The sequence below is a fragment of the Poromitra crassiceps genome (genome assembly GCF_964638095.1).
Source record: "Poromitra crassiceps genome assembly, chromosome: 28".
NCBI classification, from domain to species: Eukaryota; Metazoa; Chordata; class Actinopteri; order Beryciformes; family Melamphaidae; genus Poromitra; species Poromitra crassiceps.
The window spans coordinates 10834356-10854355 of NC_139651.1; the positions used below are offsets into that span (position 1 = coordinate 10834356).

Here is a 20000-nt window from a genome sequence, read left to right on the forward strand (position 1 = left end):
GTGTGTGTGTGTGTGTGTGTGTGTGTGTGTGTGTGTGTGTGTGTGTGTGTGTGTGTGCGCGCGTGTGTATGTGTGTGAGAGAGTGCGTGCGTGTGATAGAGAGAGGTCAATGGGAGTGCAGTGGATGGATGGGTGTAGGAGACCCCCCCCCCCTCCACACACACACACACACAGACAGAAGCAGGCGGGTCCAGGGGAGACAGCCAGGTGTGGGGGAGGCTGCGTACAGTAGGTGGTGCGAGGGGCTCAGCTGGGCCTGAGGATGATGAGGAGAGGAAATGGGTCAGTATGGATGAGTGGAGAGAGAGACAGAGAGAGAAAAATGGACGACTGAGGGAAGGAGGGGAGGAGCGGGGGGGGAAGAAGGTACCAGGAGAGGGAGGTGTCCTCTGGGGTTATTATAGGCTGTGCGTCCACAGCTGGGACCACGGAGGAGGAGGGGGGGGTCAGCGCGTGTGTGTGTGTGTGTGTGTGTGTGTGTGTGTGTGTGTGTGTGTGTGTGTGTGTGAGAGAGTGTGTTTATTTAAAGGATCCCCATTAGCTGATGCCATGCAATCAGCTGATCTTCCCGGGGTCACCTGACATACCCAACACAGTCGCCACAATAAAATGTTAAAACATTGCATCTCATTGGAAAATGTTAATGTGACTTGCGGTTGAAATGTAGACTTTGGAAACGCTGGGAATCGGGGCAATCTTTGTCAATACTGTCTGCACCAATCTCACACATTTCTGCTCTGATCAGTTAGTTATACATAAAATTAAAATACAGAAATTCTCCTTTAAGCAGTTGCTGAATTGAAGGCAGGGGGTTGAAGATAGGTGGACAAGTGGTCAGTTGGCACGAGGGACGCGTCCACGAAGCAAAGGAAGGAAGGAGTTGTGGTTGGATCCGTTGACATCAGTCATGAGCAGTCATTGGTTAGTTTAACTGTCAGTCATAGCTACCATGTCATCTTCTTCAGTCTCCTAAGTCACAATGTGCTTACCCACTTCTTTCACACAAAGCTAGGCCGGTAGAGTGGACATGGCCAGGTCTTCTCAGGTGCAGGTTACCACGCGAGCCGGAACGCCATTTCAAGGCAGGCATAGCTGTATACAGGAAGAGGAGGAGCTGCGGGAGCTCCATTAGAGCTCATGGACAAATGTTTGTTAGATCATGATCACCCGGCAACAGGATTAAATCCAGGATTTCGCAAGTTTTTTGTGATTGTTTGCGATCAAAAATGCTTGATTTTGCAGCAGCTTTTCTCAAAACTTGCAAAGCAATTTGCAAAGTTTTATGTGTTTTTTTTTTGCTGTAAAAATTGCAGAAACTGGCAAAAATTTCAAGTTGAGGAACCTGTTTTGCAGTTTTTGCGGAGAGATCGGAGGAATATTGAAACATTTTAAGCCCCCGGAAATATCGCAGATATTAGTAGAATTTGCATTAATTGTTGCGATCGCAAAATCTCAATTTCCTGGAGGGACTGATAACGTTGGACTATGAGGAGACATTGTGAACCATGGCATCTCAGGGCATCTCCTCTCTCCACCTATCTTCCTCCCTCTCATGGCATCTCCTCTCTCCACCTATCTTCCTCTCTCTCATGGCATCTCCTCTCTCCACCTATCTTCCTCTCTCTCATGGCATCTCCTCTCTCCACCTATCTTCCTCTCTCTCATAGCATCTCCTCTCTCCACCTATCTTCCTCTCTCTCATAGCATCTCCTCTCTCCACCCTCTCATATCATCTCCTCTCTCCACCTATCTTCCTCTCTCTCATATCATCTCCTCTCTCCACCTATCTTCCTCTCTCTCAGGGCATCTCCTCTCTCCACCTATCTTCCTCTCTCATGGCATCTCCTCTCTCCACCTATCTTCCTCTCTCTCATATCATCTCCTCTCTCCACCTATCTTCCTCTCTCTCATGGCACCTCCTCTCTCCACCTAGTATCTTCCTCTCTCTCATATCATCTCCTCTCTCCACCTATCTTCCTCTCTCTCATGGCATCTCCTCTCTCCACCTATCTTCCTCTCTCTCAGGGCATCTCCTCTCTCCACCTATCTTCCTCCCTCTCATGGCATCTCCTCTCTCCACCTATCTTCCTCCCTCTCACAGCATCTCCTCTCTCCACCCTCTCATGGAATCTCCTCTCTCCACCTATCTTCCTCCCTCTCACAGCATCTCCTCTCTCCACCTATCTTCCTCCCTCTCAGGGCATCTCCTCTCTCCACCTATCTTCCTCTCTCTCATGGCATCTCCTCTCTCCACCTATCTTCCTCTCTCTCATGGCATCTCCTCTCTCCACCTATCTTCCTCTCTCTTATAGCATCTCTCTCCACCTATCTTCCTCTCTCTCATGGCATCTCCTCTCTCCACCTATCTTCCTCTCTCTTATAGCATCTCTCTCCACCTATCTTCCTCCCTCTCAGGGCATCTCCTCTCTCCACCTATCTTCCTCTCTCCCATGGCCTCTCCTCTCTCCACCTATCTTCCTCTCTCCCATGGCCTCTCCTCTCTCCACCTATCTTCCTCTCTCTCATGGCATCTCCTCTCTCCACCTATCTTCCTCCCTCTCATGGCATCTCCTCTCTCCACCTATCTTCCTCTCTCTCACAGCATCTCCTCTCTCCACCCTCTCATATCATCTCCTCTCTCCACCTATCTTCCTCCCTCTCATGGCATCTCCTCTCTCCACCTATCTTCCTCCCTCTCAGGGCATCTCCTCTCTCCACCTATCTTCCTCTCTCTCATGGCATCTCCTCTCTCCACCTATCTTCCTCTCTCTCATGGCATCTCCTCTCTCCACCTATCTTCCTCCCTCTCATGGCATCTCCTCTCTCCACCTATCTTCCTCTCTCTCATGGCATCTCCTCTCTCCACCTATCTTCCTCTCTCTCATGGCATCTCCTCTCTCCCCCCATCTTCTCTCTCTCTCAGGGCATCTCCTCTCTCCACCTATCTTCCTCCCTCTCAGGGCATCTCCTCTCTCCACCTATCTTCCTCTCTCTCAGGGCATCTCCTCTCTCCACCTATCTTCCTCTCTCTCATGGCATCTCCTCTCTCCACCTATCTTCCTCTCTCTCAGGGCATCTCCTCTCTCCACCTATCTTCCTCTCTCTCAGGGCATCTCCTCTCTCCACCTATCTTCCTCTCTCTCATGGCATCTCCTCTCTCCACCTATCTTCTCTCTCTCTCTCATGGCATCTCCTCTCTCCACCTATCTTCTTCCTGTCTCCAGCTCCTCTTACCCTCGCCTCTTCCCCTCCTCAGCAGCAGCAGCAGCATCGATAGAGAGGCCCCATCTGTTCCCATACATCACGCACTTCATTTCAGTTTATTAGCCGGGATAAATCATAAATATTTCATTATACATCACGGGCGGCTGTCGCCTGCGCGCCGACAATTTATCACCGCTGCCCTCTCTGCCGGCTCGCCGCGGCGGCTATAAGCTTTCCAGTCTATTAAACAAGATTGATACAGTGTGTAAATTTAGATATTGGGAATTTCTTCACAGACCACTGCTCCGCACTGATAGGCTGGGGGTAACGGGGGAGGAGAGGAGGGGAGAGAGGGAGAGCAGAGGGGTGGGGGTGGGTGTGGGGGAGTAGAGGAGCTGGTTGGGTGTTAACACCAGTAACAGGGTGGTTACAGTTTCCGCCTCGGCTTTTGGGCGAGGGGAGGGCAGGGGAGGGGAAGGAGAGGGGAGGGGGGAGAAAAATGCAGGAATAATTTGGTCACGGCCATCTAGCTCTGTTCTTATGTAAATGGCTGTGTGGGGAAGAGAGCATGGTTTTTTGTGTGCATAGATAAGCTCCTAGCGTGTCCTGTGTTTGTGTGCATGTGTAGTCTGTGTGTGTGTGTGTGTGACTGTGTATGCACATGCTGAGTGTGTGTGTGCGCACGCACGTGCATGTGTAGCCTGTTTGTGTGTGTGTGCGTATGCACGTGCTACTGAAATAGAAGAAAAATACTATGCAATTCATCCCCGCCCCCTTTTCCTGCAAATGTTTAAGTAATGGAGGCTAGACCGCATTAATGAGGCGCTCTTTGACAAAAGGAAACATTCAGACAACATTCTTTATTGAGTTTGAAGTACTTTGCAGCAGCGGACTCTTTGACCTTGTCTCTTTGAGGAGACGGGGAATAACGAGGGGAGAGAACAGCATGTTTGGAGTGAGGCACGAGTGGGAATAGTGATTGGAGGAGAACAGAGACTGATAAAAGAGAGGAGAGGAGGGCGGGTGGGGGGGGGGAGATTGTTGGGAATTGTGTTACTAGGACACACAGACACACTTGTACACACACACGCGCGGTGGTGTGGGCGCGCGCGCACACACAACACGCACACACTACTTCAGGCATCAGAGGCTCTCTGCCATTATGTGTTATGGCGTCGGAGGCAGATATGGCCGAATGGCTTTCTTAATTAAAACGATAAGAAGCCTAATTGCACTGGGCTTTCATCTGGTTCTGACGCATGAAACAAAGTGGAGCCACACAGAAATAAAAACAGATCAGTACAACAGACTTTCAACTGACGACGGAGGGCAGAGAAACTTCCACAACGTCTTTCAGAAGACAGGAAGAAAAAGACAGCTGGCTTTGCAGAAAACTTCACCCTGCTAAAGAAGCATAATTGAAATTCAGAAAATCACCCCCCCAAATTATTCCAACTGCTATTTATTATCATTTAGTTGTTTGGCGTGTTAAAAAAAAATCACTATTGTGCACAGAAGTGTAGTGTCAACAGTTATTCAAATGACAAGTAATGCAATTTTTCAGAGTGATGCAAAATTAGGCTCATATTTCTACTGGAGCAGCGTAATATTTTAAACACAATGATGCTGCTGCTGGTGACTGACCTCCATTCCTGCTCTCATTTGATTTCAATGAAAGACGTCAGTTGTGACGTCAGTTGTGACGTCACTGCGCTCGACAGCTTCCATGTCAAAATGTGCAGGAGACAGAAAAACAAACATCAGATTAGGAGGCGATATGCATGTTCCGCAGTGACAGACAGTGTTGGGCAAGTTACTTTCAAAATGTAATATACTACATATTACTAGTTACTTTCATTGTAAAGTAATAAGTTACTTTACAATATTACTGTCTGTGTAGAGTAACGCATTACTTATTACACTACTTTTGCATTACTTTCACCAAAATAACAGCAGTAGCAGAATGGCATTGCCGCCCCGGAACCATCCTGAAAAATAATTTTAAACAGTCTTAAAGTCGAAGTGAACCGGAACAGAATGCACCAGCGCGAGCGTCGGACACTGAAAACGAATTGAGAGGCGGACCATATACGTGTCGATGATTTGATTTGACAATTCTGAGGACTGGCTTTGGCATTGGCCAATCCTGGCGTGTTCCACCCCCAAATCGAGTGGGATTCAGCCTGTTGTCATGATACGCGAGTGGGATCCGCAGAGTACCAGGGATCCAGCTACTTCGTGCGGAGCGAGCGGACAATCCGATGCATAGGTGCTGCCCGCCCACCTGGAATCTCCGAGAGACGACCCCTGACAGCCAGGGAGGCTGTCAGGCTCGAAGGCGGGCGCCATTATCATTATAAATGTAAATAATATTCCTGGAATGCGTGTTTTAACGAGCCAGTTACATTTCTTTGCATTCTTAGACATTACCGTTTGATTTAGTTTGCATAATTGCTCAAGTTAGTAGTTAGTTTATGGGCTAGAAACTCTGCCAGATGACAGGCACTAGGCGCCATTTTCCCCTTCATTTGGAAGAGAAAATGATCCTGAAATGAAGATTTGATTGACAGTTGCATGTCGTGAAATGATTGGTTAAAATGGGGTAGAAATTTGATAGTACTGGGTGACGTCAGCAAACTGTAAATTGCTGTTATCAATGAAATCTTGAAAAACAAACTTTTGATGTGAAAAAGTGTGAAAAACTAAAGAAATTAGATTGTTGTGATTTGTTTTGCATACATTATTAAATAGGTGCACTGCATACCCAGGTATTTGAACTAAAAGAAAAGAGAAGTCATTCTTGGGTTCAGCTCGACTTTAAAGTCAGTGTAAACCGTCCAAAATTCTATATGGTATCCTTTTCCTTTGTTATTGTCATGTATAGTGGTTATTTGCATAAAAACACAATTTGATTAGGAAATTATTGCGTGTATTGTTGGCCAGAGGTTTTCACGAAGGCAACTCGAAAGTAAAAACTATAAAAACAAAAGATATAAACCAGCAAGTCACCCTGCATACAGAATAATAAAGCCGTACCATTTATTACTCTGCCTGAGAGGTAATATATAACTTGCTTTTTAGAAGTTATCCTATTCTCCACACTGCTTTGGACCCAAAATCACAAAAGTAGAAAACATTGAAAACCATGTCAACTTTGTCCGCTTTGTAAAATGTTTGTGAATGGAATCCGACCCTATAAAAGTCTATTTATTACTTGGCTCCAACCAGAGCCAGTATATAGAAGAGTCGCGACAGTTCAGAGCACTGCTTTTCACCATTGGGTGTCAGACTTCACCAAAAACATTTAGATGGGGTTAAATGACTCTTTTGAAGAATTCCTCCGATTTAAACTCAATGTCAGGGTTCTGACCTGCATTCATCAACAACACGACTACATTCCCATAGACATTGATTTTCAGCAGAAAGAAGTGGAAAAACGCTTTAGCATCTCCTTAAGTTGGAGCTAAACAGGGTTGGATTGCAGATATTGACCTAATGGCTGCAGCAAGCTGTTGGCTCTTTGCCCATGATCAGACTAACTGTTTGCCTCTCTGCCTGAGCATCCACTCCACCAAGTCTCAGGCCGGCGGGATCAAGCCCCGGTGCCCGACACCGCTGGCACGCACCCTACTAGAAAAATTTAAAGAGAGATGACATGCATGAGATTCAAAGTAGCTATGGGCTATTTTCACTTTGTTTTACAAATCACACTCCTACATTTCTCTGCTCTTATTCATCCCAAGGCGTAGCAGAGGGCAACCCAAACTAAATTCAGGTCAACCAGGAAGGCCTTCAGTCAGGTAACGCTTAAAGGAACACTCTGCCCATTTTCAACCAGCTTTGTATCATTGGAACATCAGTAGTATATCAGAAAACTGTAAACTGTTTTGAAGTCTGTCATATAATTTGACAGTTATTGAGTGTTAAAGTGTGGACCAGTGACATCACTGGTCCACACTAAATCAAATTAATAACTCATTAACTCAAATCAACTCTCAATAACTGTCAAACTAGATGAATGACTTCAAAACCGTCATCTAGTTTCACAGTTATTGAGAGTTGATTTGAGTTAATGAGTTATTAATTTGAGTTAATTTGAGTGTGGACCAGTGATGTCACTGGTCCACACTTTAACACTCAATAACTGCCAAATTAAATGACAGACTTCAAAACAGTTTACAGTTTTCTGATATACTACTGATGTTCTAATGATACAAAGCTGGTTGAAAATGGGCGGAGTGTTCCTTTAAGGCTGTTTTATGGTTGTAAGACAAGTGTCTGTCGACAGTGTCTTAAAACAAAAATGACGGTCAAAATGATATAAAAAGTCAGAAGAACGTGTCGTCCGTACGGTTGCAAAGTAGATGCCATCATGCCATCATTGACTTTATCTGACATTTTAATTGGTTGGTTGGGTCAAGCGTTCTATCAGAGCCATTGAGATGGAAACAGCTGGCTAACTTCGCTTCGCTTTAACGGTCGACCGTCGTAAAAAGAGTCATGGATGGCTTTCAGGAGAGATTGGCACAACAGGTTAGGAAATATCCTCACCTGTAGCCAACAATATTGTAGGGATGACTATTAGAGATTTCAAAAAAGATTAAAATATTGACACAATGAGATTTTTGATCAATAATCCTCAGTAATGTGGATATAATGACTAAGTGCGTAAAGGCAAATAATAGAAGAGCCAGAACAGTCTGGTAAGTTCAGAAAATATCATCACTTTACTGTCATGCAGCCTTTAAAACCAGGAAAAGACAACACTTATGCCATATCACCATTTTATAGGGGTGTCACGATACACTCAGTTCACGATACGATACACGATATTGGGTTCACGATAACGATACGATATTTTAACAATCCTTTTTTTGCAATCGATTTGTAAGTTGAGGCGGCATCCTCCATGCTAATTTGAGTAATTTCACCATTTTCAACCTCCGTGTCTGTAACGTCCCTCGTCTGTTCAAACAAAGCAATGAAAAGGAGAGCGAGCATGCAATCAGATGCAGATCAGTGCCACCATGTTCAGCTTCTTTTTCTCACGATATGAGATTTCATCTCAACGATACATATTGTCACGTTTTGATATGGCGATATATTGTGGGACGATATATTGTTTGTGACATCCCTACCATATTATGATATCCAAAATCTAAGACGATATCTAGGCTCATATCAATACAATTATGTATATTGTCCAGCCCTTCTGTAGAGGCATCAACCCACGCACACACTCCCCCCCCCACCAGTGTTGGGGGTAACTCATTACAAAAGTAACATATTACATGTAATATATTACTTTTAGCAGTAACTCAGTAATATAACTTATTACTCATAGGATTTCAGTAATATTACATCAGTTACTTTGTCAAGTAACTCAAGTTACAAATTGAGTTACATTTTATTAAATCAAAGCACATATTTAAAAAAGATACAATCATTTCCTAATCAAATTGTGTGTTCATATGCAAATAACCACTATAGATGACAATAACAAAGGAAAAGAATAACATTTCGAATTTTGGATTGTTTACACCGACTTCAAGGCGGTTGAATTTTTTTTCCGGGATGGTTACGGGATGGCAGCGATGTCATTCTGCTGCTGCTGCTGTTTTGGTGAAAGTAATGCAAAAGTAGTGTAATAAGTAACGAGTTACTCGACACAGACAGTAATATTGTAAAGTAACGTATTACTTTCAAATGAAAATAACTAGTAATATGTAGTATATTACATTTTGAAAGTAACTTGCCCAACACTGCCCCCCACACACACACTTCCTGTGCTGAGGAAAAAGTCCATGTCCACAGGGGAGGGCAGGAGGTGTGGGGGAGGGCAGGAGGTGTGGGGGAGGGACATGGGGGAAGGAAAGGGCAGAGTGTGACATATGACAAAGGCCACCGACACACTGCAGTCTGTGTGCCGCTGGCATGGCTGCTGGAGGTGTTGGTGCCAAGGAGAAAGACAACCAGGAAAGAATCAAGACATTTGTCACGGAGGTCACACAAGTCATTTGTTAGTCTGTCAGAGTCCCTTCTCAGAGCCCCACAACAGATTTCTGCTGTCATTGCAATAGACTGGAATAAATATTGTATGAATATTATGTAGATGAACGTGATTCGTATATATAGTTCATAAAGGGTCTGATTCAGACCTTGACTTCAGTTTGTTTTCACGCCGCCGACCCTGGAGTTACGCCTGGGGAGCCTCCTTCAAGATGCGCACTTTAACTGATGAATATGCAAATCAAGGCCACGTTCACATTATGATACCTGCAGTCTGATTGGTGCACGCCTTTCCTTAGGCAACTGTAACCCTGCAATATGTCTGCCACTCCCTGCTCCAACACCATGAAACCAGAAATCTGCATACTAAAAAAAAAAATGCAGAATCCATAAAATAACCGATTAAAATTAACTGTTGAGTCACAAACGTAAGTGAAATTAATCAGACTGTGCATAATTGGGATTAGGGCTGCAACCAAAAATTGTTTTAATCAATTAATCTGTTATTATTTTCTCGATTAATCAATTAGTTGTTTGGTCTATAAAATGTCAGAAAATGGTGACTGAAAAATGTCGATCCGTGTTTTACCAAAGCCCAAGATGACGTCCTCAAATGTCTTGTTTTGTCCACAACCCAAAGAGTTTACTGTCATAGAGGAGTCAAGAAACCAGAAAATATAATCAGATCATTTATTTTCGTTTTTCCCCATAAAAAAATCCTCAAAACGATTAATCGCTTATCAAAATATTTGTTGATTAATTGTGTAATTAAATGGTGTGGGAACAACCGCCTCCCCCTAAATGTGTCCAAGATGAGGGAGATGGCTGTGGACTTTGGGAGAACCAGAACTGATTCAAACCAGATTTCCATCGCGGGTCAGGTGGAGGTGGAGAGGGTGGACAGCTATAAATACCTGGGCCTTCACCTGGACAAAAGACTGGACTGGAAAGGCAACACCGAGGCTGTACACAAGAAGGGACAGAGCAGACTCGACTTTTTGAGGAAGCTCAGATCCTTCAATGTGTGCAGCAAGATGGTGCAGATCTTTTACCAGTCTGTTGTGGCAAGTGCAATCCTCTTCTCTCCATCCCTCCCTCTCACCTCCTCCTCCTCCTCTCCCTCCCTCTCTCCTCTTCTCCCTCCCTCTCTCCTCTTCTCCCTCCCTCTCTCCTCCTCTCCCTCCCTCTCTCCTCCTCTCCCTCCTTCTCTCCTCCTCTCCCTCCCTCTCCCCTCCCCTCCTATCAAGACACAATTCACATTGCAAATAGACACTGCACACTTTTCTGTCCGCATTGCACATTTTGTACTTGCCGTGTAGATTTATAGTAACACATTGCCAAATGTATATAATATAACAATAATATAACATAATAAAATATAATATAGTATGCTCTACAGTCCAGTTAGTTAGAAAAATGCATGTTGCAATGTAAGAGCACTGTAGTAGCGGTTTCTATGTATATATTGTTTTCTAAGTTTTCACCTACACAGTACCTCAGTGTGTTTTTGTTATAAGTTATGTTGTGTTCTTCTTTGTCATTGATGTCAACTGCTGCTCTGTAAAGCCAGAATCTCCCTCCTATCTATCTATCTATCTCTCGATCTATCTATCTAATATCTATCAGAATTGCACCAATATAAGATAAGTGATTCTGATGAATGAACTGCTTTTGCTTGGTGAGAAGAACGCACTGTGGGACAACTGCAGTCACACAATCTCTGAGCAGAGCTCCCACTCCGTCACTGCAGCGTGGAGCCAAGCACCACGATCGATCACGCTAACAGCCTACTTGTGACTGAGGAGTGGAGGGGCCTTATCTGCACAGAGATGAAGAAGGTCTGAATGGGAGTCATGCCTCTCTTCAGACTCGACTGTAAACACTTAGCATATATGAATATTAATGTTCCACATTAAAGCCCTGACGCCTAGATGGAAGAGTTAATGAGGATAAATAACAGACAGCCGAGCACTGAAATCTCAGCTCTCACATTATTTATCATCCTTAACTTTTGTCACAGCTCCTTTTTTAGTAATTAATATCGTACAAGAAAGCACTTTGCACTTGGATGAGTGATCTAATTTGTTTAATATAATGCAATTAAAGTAGCTTGAATTGCTTTATGTTAATGTTACTGATTATATTCCTTGCTGGGCTGCCTCTCTGCCAGCAGATAACAAGCTGAACTTGGGGATTGATGTCTGTCTCAGATCCGCCGTTGTTCGTCAAAGCCGACTACTTGACTGCCGTTTACATGCTGCTGTCCTCCAGCGTGTCACACAAATCTGATCGAGATTCTACCGACGCACACAACAACAACAACAACAACCGCCGATTGTCGACTGATTTCAAATCTGGGATGATGAACCGATACGACTGCGCTCCTCCTCGGCGGACGCAGGTTTTTCTGAAACATGTTTAGTCGGCTCACTTGGAAAAGGGAAAAACCACCATCAAGTAGAGTTCAACAGTGTTGGGGGTAACTCATTACAAAAGTAACATATTACATGTAATATATTACTTTTAGCAGTAACTCAGTAATATAACTTATTACTTATAGGATTTCAGTAATATTATACCAGTTACTTTGTCGAGTAACTCAAGTTACAAATTTAGTTTATTTGTTTTAAATCAAAGCACATATTTAAATGATTGTTCCTAATCAAACTGTCTGTTTTTATGCAAATAACCACTATAGATGACAATAACAAAGGAAAAGAATAACATTTAGAATTTTGGATTGTTTACACTGACTTCAAGGCGGTTGACATTATTTTTCGGGATGGTTCCGGAGCAACGATGTCATTCAGTTGTTGGTGAAAGTAATGCAAAAGTAGTGTAATAAGTAACGAGTTACTCTACACAGACAGTAATATTGTAAAGTAACTTATTACTTTCAAACGAAAGTAACTAGTAACATGTAGTATATTACATTTTGAAAGTAACTTGCCCAACACTGGAGTTCAATAATGATAATATTCCTGTGATATTCTTATAGGATTAGCTTAGGCCAACAGTTCACGCTCGATTTGAACACATGAACAAGTTTACTATAGAAACGAGAGGGGAGAGGAGAGGTGATCCATCAGGAATGGGGGACTGACTTTGGGGACTCGACTCTGAGCGATTAAGATAAAAGGCACATTTTCCTAGTATTTACCTGGAAGCGCTAGAAAATGAAGCTCACTTAGGTGCAAAAAGTAAAAATAGTCATTCTCCAACTGTCATTGCAGCAGCTCCCGCTCTCTGTCTCTTGACGAAATCACATAATAGAAAAACTCACATTCTATTCTATTCTATTCTATTCTATTCTATTCTGTGGGTTAGGTTCTCTGCTTTGGAGAGAGTTCAGAAATAGTCACTGAAATTACTAAATTCATAGTAGTGCCACATCTACATTCTGTTTCATGGTAAATATGGTAGTTTTCTTTTTAAATTGTTTCTCATTCCGTCTCAAAGTTTCCACCTCATGTATATAAACACAATTTGTACAGTCTCACAGGTATTTCCGCTGCTACACTGCTGTCCTATTCAAAGGCATGAGATGGTAATATATTATACACTGAGTGCTACCTTGGGGTCTGACAATCAGCAGTGATTTTTCAGCTGATGAAGCTGTGCGAATGAGGTGAGAATAGAACATTAGAGTGTGGAGATTTCCCCGCTGACTGAGGCTATTTCAGGAGATGCTACGAGCTAAAAGCACTGGGATGAAAAAAGTCTGCTCTCAAGTGTGTGTGGCTGCTGCAACAATTGAATTAACCCCAGACAGTCACAATAATTTAGTATCTATCCATCTGTCTGTCTGTCTGTCTGTCTGTCTGTCAGTAAGTCATTTCAGTCTGAAGCTGTGTTCACACCGAGATATTTATTTTTCTCTCCGTCGCTCGATTCAACCCTCTGGAATCCATCTGTCGCTGTGTTTAAATCGCTCATCAACAGGCACAAGAATTGACAGACATCTGGGGGCTATAACGTTACGCAATGTCATGATGTTTGTCCACTACGAGCCACCGTAGTTGTTCACAGGCTAAGCCTATCAGCGTGCTCCTAACGCAAGCTCTATACCGGTAGTACAGACTTCACTTCATGTCAGCTGTCAGCCTGTCAATCAGCTGTCAATGCGGTTTGTTGCCACACAATAAACCAGCGGTTTGTTCCAAGCCAGTGTGATCCTTGACTCACTCTCACACGGCAGCCAATCAGCGTTGAACAGCGAGCGACTGATGCCAGCGAAATTTCGCTCGAGTTGGGATATTTCATCTCGAGCGACGGGCAAATTTTCACCCCATCGCTCGGACCCCCAGCGATTTTTCTCCCGGGCGAATATACGCTCAATCGCTCGTTTGCATTGACTTTGTATGTAAACTCGATGCCAGCGAAAAACTAATAGGTCGGTGTGAACGCACCTTGACCAAAACGTAAAGAAATTGCGGATTTAAAGAAAAAAAAATTACGATGTTTTTTTTAAGTTTTGGTCTGAGGGAAATCTTCTATAGTCTGTCCCGATTCTAAATATAGCTGAACCGTTTGGTTGGACGAAGTAACACTATTTTTACAAGCATTTTACGAAAGGTCTATGGGAAAATAAATGGCGGATACAAATCTCTAGTACAGTGCTGAAGCAGGAAGTAGGCGGTCACTTTGCCTCTATATTGATTAAGGCAGGACTGCTGCATGTCCAGTCCACACCTCGCCTGTAAAGGTTATATGAAGGGAGGGATAGATAGGATGTCTGGTGTGAGCAAAGTGCTGGGAGGGCTGGCTGGTGTGGACTGGAGACTGTGTGACATTGGGGTTACTGTAGGTCGTAGGACACATTGTGACTGTAGGACACAAAATTGTGACTGCGGGTGAAATCTGTCATTGAGGGAGTCAGGGAGGACAGTGGGAGAGGAAGAGGAGAGCACAGCTAGGAGCAAATGAGAAATGCACAAATGACTAGTGATGTCTGTAGGATAGAAGCCACACTACTGTCTGTCTGAGGACTAGTGATGTCTGTAGGATAGAAGCCACACTACTGTCTGTCTGAGGACTAGTGATGTCTGTAGGATAGAAGCCACACTACTGTCTGTCTGAGGACTAGTGATGTCTGTAGGATAGAAGCCACACTACTGTCTGTCTGAGGACTAGTGATGTCTGTAGGATAGAAGCCACACTACTGTCTGCCTGAGGACTAGTGATGTCTCTGTAGGATAGAAGCCACACTACTGTCTGTCTGAGGACTAGTGATGTCTCTGTAGGATAGAAGCCACACTACTGTCTGTCTGAGGACTAGTGATGTCTCTGTAGGATAGAAGCCACACTACTGTCTGTCTGAGGACTAGTGATGTCTCTGTAGGATAGAAGCCACACTACTGTCTGTCTGAGGACTAGTGATGTCTCTGTAGGATAGAAGCCACACTACTGTCTGTCTGAGGACTAGCGATGTCTCTGTAGGATAGAAGCCACACTACTGTCTGTCTGAGGACTAGTGATGTCTCTGTAGGATAGAAGCCACACTGCTGTCTGTCTGAGGACTAGTGATGTCTCTGTAGGATAGAAGCCACACTACTGTCTGTCTGAGGACTAGTAATGTCTCTGTAGGATAGAAGCCACACTACTGTCTGTCTGAGGACTAGTGATGTCTCTGTAGGATAGAAGCCACACTGCTGTCTGTCTGAGGACTAGTGATGTCTCTGTAGGATAGAAGCCACACTACTGTCTGAGGATTAGTGATGTCTCTGTAGGATAGAAGCCACACTACTGTCTGTCTGAGGACTAGCGATGTCTCTGTAGGATAGAAGCCACACTACTGTCTGAGGACTAGTGATGTCTCTGTAGGATAGAAGCCACACTACTGTCTGTCTGAGGACTAGTGATGTCTCTGTAGGATAGAAGCCACACTACTGTCTGTCTGAGGACTAGTGATGTCTCTGTAGGATAGAAGCCACACTACTGTCTGTCTGAGGACTAGTGATGTCTCTGTAGGATAGAAGCCACACTACTGTCTGTCTGAGGACTAGTGATGTCTCTGTAGGATAGAAGCCACACTACTGTCTGTCTGGGGAGAAGTTAGCCTGCAGACCTGAAGCTTCCTCCTGGCCCGGCCCAGTTCAGTGTAGCTTTGTTGACTGAGGATCAGGCTGGCCTAATGGCACTGTTTACTCCACCCGGCCTGCTACAACCAAGCCTCCATTATTCACCACCGCACACAACAGCATTTGGAAAATTGCTAATGCCTACGCCCCCTTCCCACTACTGCTTATTTATTTATATATTCATACATTTATTTATGCTTTATTTCAGTGCATAATAATCCATTCTGGGACAAGTAGTGGTCTGTCCTGGGTGGTGGGCACCAGCTGAACCCAATCCTATTCCTGCACCACCAACCCCCCTCCTCAATATGGCTGTGGCTGCTCTCTCACGTCCACGTGTGCATCACCTCCAACAACAAAGAGCCTTGCAGTCTTGTTGACTTCAGCAGAGTTGAGTTTTGGATGGCAGAGAGATAGAGAGAGAGCACAACAAGCAGAGAGACTGTACTACAGTAGAGAGAGCACAACAAGCAGAGAGACTGTACTACAGTAGAGATAGCACAACAAGGAGGAGAGAGACTGTACTACAGTAGAGAGAGCACAACAAGCAGAGAGACTGTACTACAGTAGAGAGAGCACAACAAGGAGAGAGACTGTACTACAGTAGAGAGAGCACAACAAGGAGAGAGAGAGACTGTACTACAGTAGAGAGAGCACAACAAGCAGAGAGACTGTACTACAGTAGAGAGAGCACAACAAGGAGAGAGACTGTACTACAGTAGAGAGAGCACAACAAGGAGAGAGACTGTACTACAGTAGAGAGAGCACAACAAGCAGAGAGACTGTACTACAGTAGAGAGAGCACAACAAGGAGAGAGAGAGACTGTACTACAGTAGAGAGAGCACAACAAGCAGAGAGACTGTACTACAGTAGAGAGAGCACAACAAGGAGAGAGACTGTACTACAGTAGAGAGAGCACAACAAGGAGAGAGACTGTACTACAGTAGAGAGAGCACAACAAGCAGAGAGACTGTACTACAGTAGAGAGAGCACAACAAGGAGGCACGCAACACTCGCAGAGACACCAAAAAGGCGAGGAGGGATCAATGTGTTCGGAGATGTTTGTGAAGATGAGTGGAGAGAGAGAGAGAGAGGACGTCAGGAGAGATGAGTGGAGAGAGAGAGAGGACGTCAGGAGAGATGTTTGTGAAGATGAGTGGAGAGAGAGAGAGAGGACGTCAGGAGAGATGTTTGTGGAGATGAGTGGAGAGAGGGGACGTCAGGAGAGATGTTTGTGAAGATGAGTGGAGAGAGAGAGAGGGGACGTCAGGAGAGATGTTTGTGAAGAGAGAGAGGGGACGTCAGGAGAGATGTTTGTGAAGATGAGTGGAGAGAGAGAGAGGACGTCAGGAGAGATGTTTGTGAAGAGAGAGAGGGGACGTCAGGAGAGATGTTTGTGGAGATGAGTGGAGAGAGAGAGAGGACGTCAGGAGAGATGTTTGTGGAGATGAGTGGAGAGAGAGAGAGGACGTCAGGAGAGATGTTTGTGGAGATGAGTGGAGAGAGAGAGGGGACGTCAGGAGAGATGTTTGTGGAGATGAGTGGAGAGAGAGAGAGGGGACGTCAGGAGAGATGTTTGTGAAGAGAGAGAGGGGACGTCAGGAGAGATGTTTGTGAAGATGAGTGGAGAGAGAGAGGGGACGTCAGGAGAGATGTTTGTGGAGATGAGTGGAGAGAGAGAGAGGACGTCAGGAGAGATGTTTGTGGAGATGAGTGGAGAGAGAGAGGGGACGTCAGGAGAGATGTTTGTGAAGAGAGAGAGGGGACGTCAGGAGAGATGTTTGTGAAGATGAGTGGAGAGAGAGAGGGGACGTCAGGAGAGAGAGTGACAGCTTCCCTATAGAGCTGCCAGTCATGCTAGGCAGCACTCCGCGGCGCTGGAAAAGACACCTCTGGCCGACAGAGAAGTTATCGATCGAACACTCACACTTCCTCCTCTGCTTCTTTCACTCACCTTTCCTTGAGCCTTTTCTCTTTTGTCTCTGCCTTTGTCTCTGCCTGTCAGTCTGCCTCCGTTATCTGTCTTTTTGCTCTCAAACTTCCGCCTCCATCCTGCCTCCACCACACTGTGTGGAGGCAGGATGGCTTTTCACAATGCTTTTCAAGCATTGACAGTACATAATATGGACCACCTTAGCTATATGTTTTTGACACAGCAAAATGAAGCTCACTTCCCGATATTGTTTGATTTCGTTTGATTGGATGAATGGATTTTCCTGTTGCATTGTGGGAAATCTGTTCAAACCTGGAGCCGGGAAAACAGGAAAGGGCGTGAGCGTGGACGGGACTCGGGGGAGGGTTTCCTCCGCCACGGCATCCATCTTGTTCATGTTATTTTCCCTGCTAGCCGTTAGCTTGGCTAACAAATGTTGCTAACGTTAGTTGCTATTGCTAGCCTTGCTCCATTGCTCTCACATTGAATACAATAGCCCGAAGAAAAACCAGAGTATTATTTCCTCCAGACCTCGCGCGGCGTCACCAGCCTGCCGCTTGCATCTTCCACAAAATCGAGGTAATCTTATTTTCTAACGTAACGCTAATTACATAGCATGACATTAACGCTAGCTACGTTAGACTAGAGTAGCATAAGTTAACGTTATACAACGTTAAACAGTATTGCATGCTGCACAGATTCGGACGTAGACAGAAAACAAACGCAGTTCTGTTTACCTAGGTTACCTCTTTGAGATGAGGCAGACTCAAAGCATACTCATGATCTACCAGCTATAGCGTTATATATCTAGCTAACGTTAGATCAACTATCAATCAATGAGAGGGAACAAGGGGGTTAAACTCCTCTGGATAGTTTATCCACCTCTGCATTTACAGTATTTACCAATTGCACGTAGTGTTGGGTAAGCAAACGTTAACGTTATACAGTGATTAACAGTGTCTAGTATTGCATGCTGCACAGATTCGGACGTAGACAGAAAACAAACGCAGTTCTGTTTACCTAGGTTACCTCTTTGAGATGAGGCAGACTCAAAGCATACTCATATGATCTACCAGCTATAGCGTTATATATCTAGCTAACGTTAGATCAACTATCAATCAATGAGGGGGAACAAGGGGGTTAAACTCCTCTGGATACTTTATCCACCTCTGCATTTACAGTATTTACCAATCGCACGTAGTGTTGGGTAAGCAGACATTAACGTTATACAGTGATTAACAGTGTCTAATTCGTTTCTTCCAGGGGTAGGCGCCGTCCAGTACCGATGGGACACACAACAGAGGATTATGATTTGTGACGATCAAAGCTATAATATTCTGTTCTCCTGAGATTAACGCTAAACTACATGTTACTGCTGATCAGTTGTTTCAACATAGGAAATTGCCATAACACACAAGCCAAATGCTGACATGAGAGATTTGCTTTGAACAAGTTGTAGCCTAGCTAGTATCTGCCAGTGACCGGAGAATATTGTTATATTTGCTTGTTTTAATGCTTTTGTCAATAAACATTGTCAACAAAGATAGCCTTGTTGTATATTATCATGTATCTGAATGTCGCAAATATGATCGCGCAGAACGATCCATTAGTTGTCTGGTCAGAGGCAGGTTGGATAAAATGATCAGATGTGATATAAAGATTGTTGATGTCGAGTGAACACGAACTACGAACCGAAGATTGGACCATGAGGACATGACGACGAAGAAACAAGCGATCAGCAGTCTGCTTCAATCAACGAATGCTTTATATTTATTGAAATGAAATATGGTGATATCTGGTGGTCTGAAATTACTCTCTCTAGCTAGGCTAACTGGCTCATATTATGTCATATTATTGTAACGTCTGAATCAGCGTTTCATAACTTTATAATAGCCTAACGTTACTGTATAGCCTGGATGACAAATGCTACCCATCCTTCCATTGGTGTATGCTGCCTTTAGCTTGTGGTATTATGGTACAGTAATATTGTCTAGCTACTAGACAGACAAGTTTATCTGAAATCAGGGTGACAAGATCCCTGCTGCTAGCTCGTCTGCCTTTCTGTGTCACAGAGTATCTAGCATGTTTACAGTATCTTAACACATTAAGTGCCAGAGACGACCTAACTCGTCTTACATAATCCAGCGCTTAAGTGCCAAGGACGAGCTAACTCGTCTTACATAAACATTTTTTTTTTTTTGACGGTGGTACATCAATCAACAACTTTTACATCTTCGAGATCACTATTGGAGCAAGATAATGTGTATAATCTATTTTACCGACCCACTAAGTGTTGACAGTGCTCCCCCAGACGACCGAAATCAAAGAAAAAACTGCCGCGGGACCAAGCCGTTCAAGGAAATGCCGTGGCGATTTCACAGTAATCCATTCAAGACTTGTCTTGCCTGAGAGCGGCCGCGCACCGGCAGCAGCACACAGAGAGCGGAGAGCGATTTGCAAAATAGATCATAGGTGAAACACACTTTGAAACACCTCAGAAAGGCCAGAATCAACATCTGCCCATCGCCCACGCATTCCCCGGCCCATCTTGACTCGCACAAGGAGCGTCTGCACGCAGGCAAGCAGGCAGGCAGGCACACAGGCAGGCAGCAGCAAAAGCGCTTCTGACACGCCCGCTGTACAGCCAGGAGGACACAAGACACACGGAGGGAGGAGTTTGAATGAGAGGGGTGTTTCCTGTTGTTATGGAGGAAATTACTGTTCAAAACTATTGTTTAGAATGTCTGACGGTCTTACTGATGCCAAAAATGAA

At 44.5% G+C, this 20000-nt stretch overlaps 1 protein-coding gene across 1 annotated transcript in view; it reads right to left on the reverse strand.

Moving 5' to 3' along the window:
* Nucleotides 1-20000, reverse strand: part of acsf3 (acyl-CoA synthetase family member 3) — a 49516-nt gene that overhangs the window by 4383 nt on the left and 25133 nt on the right.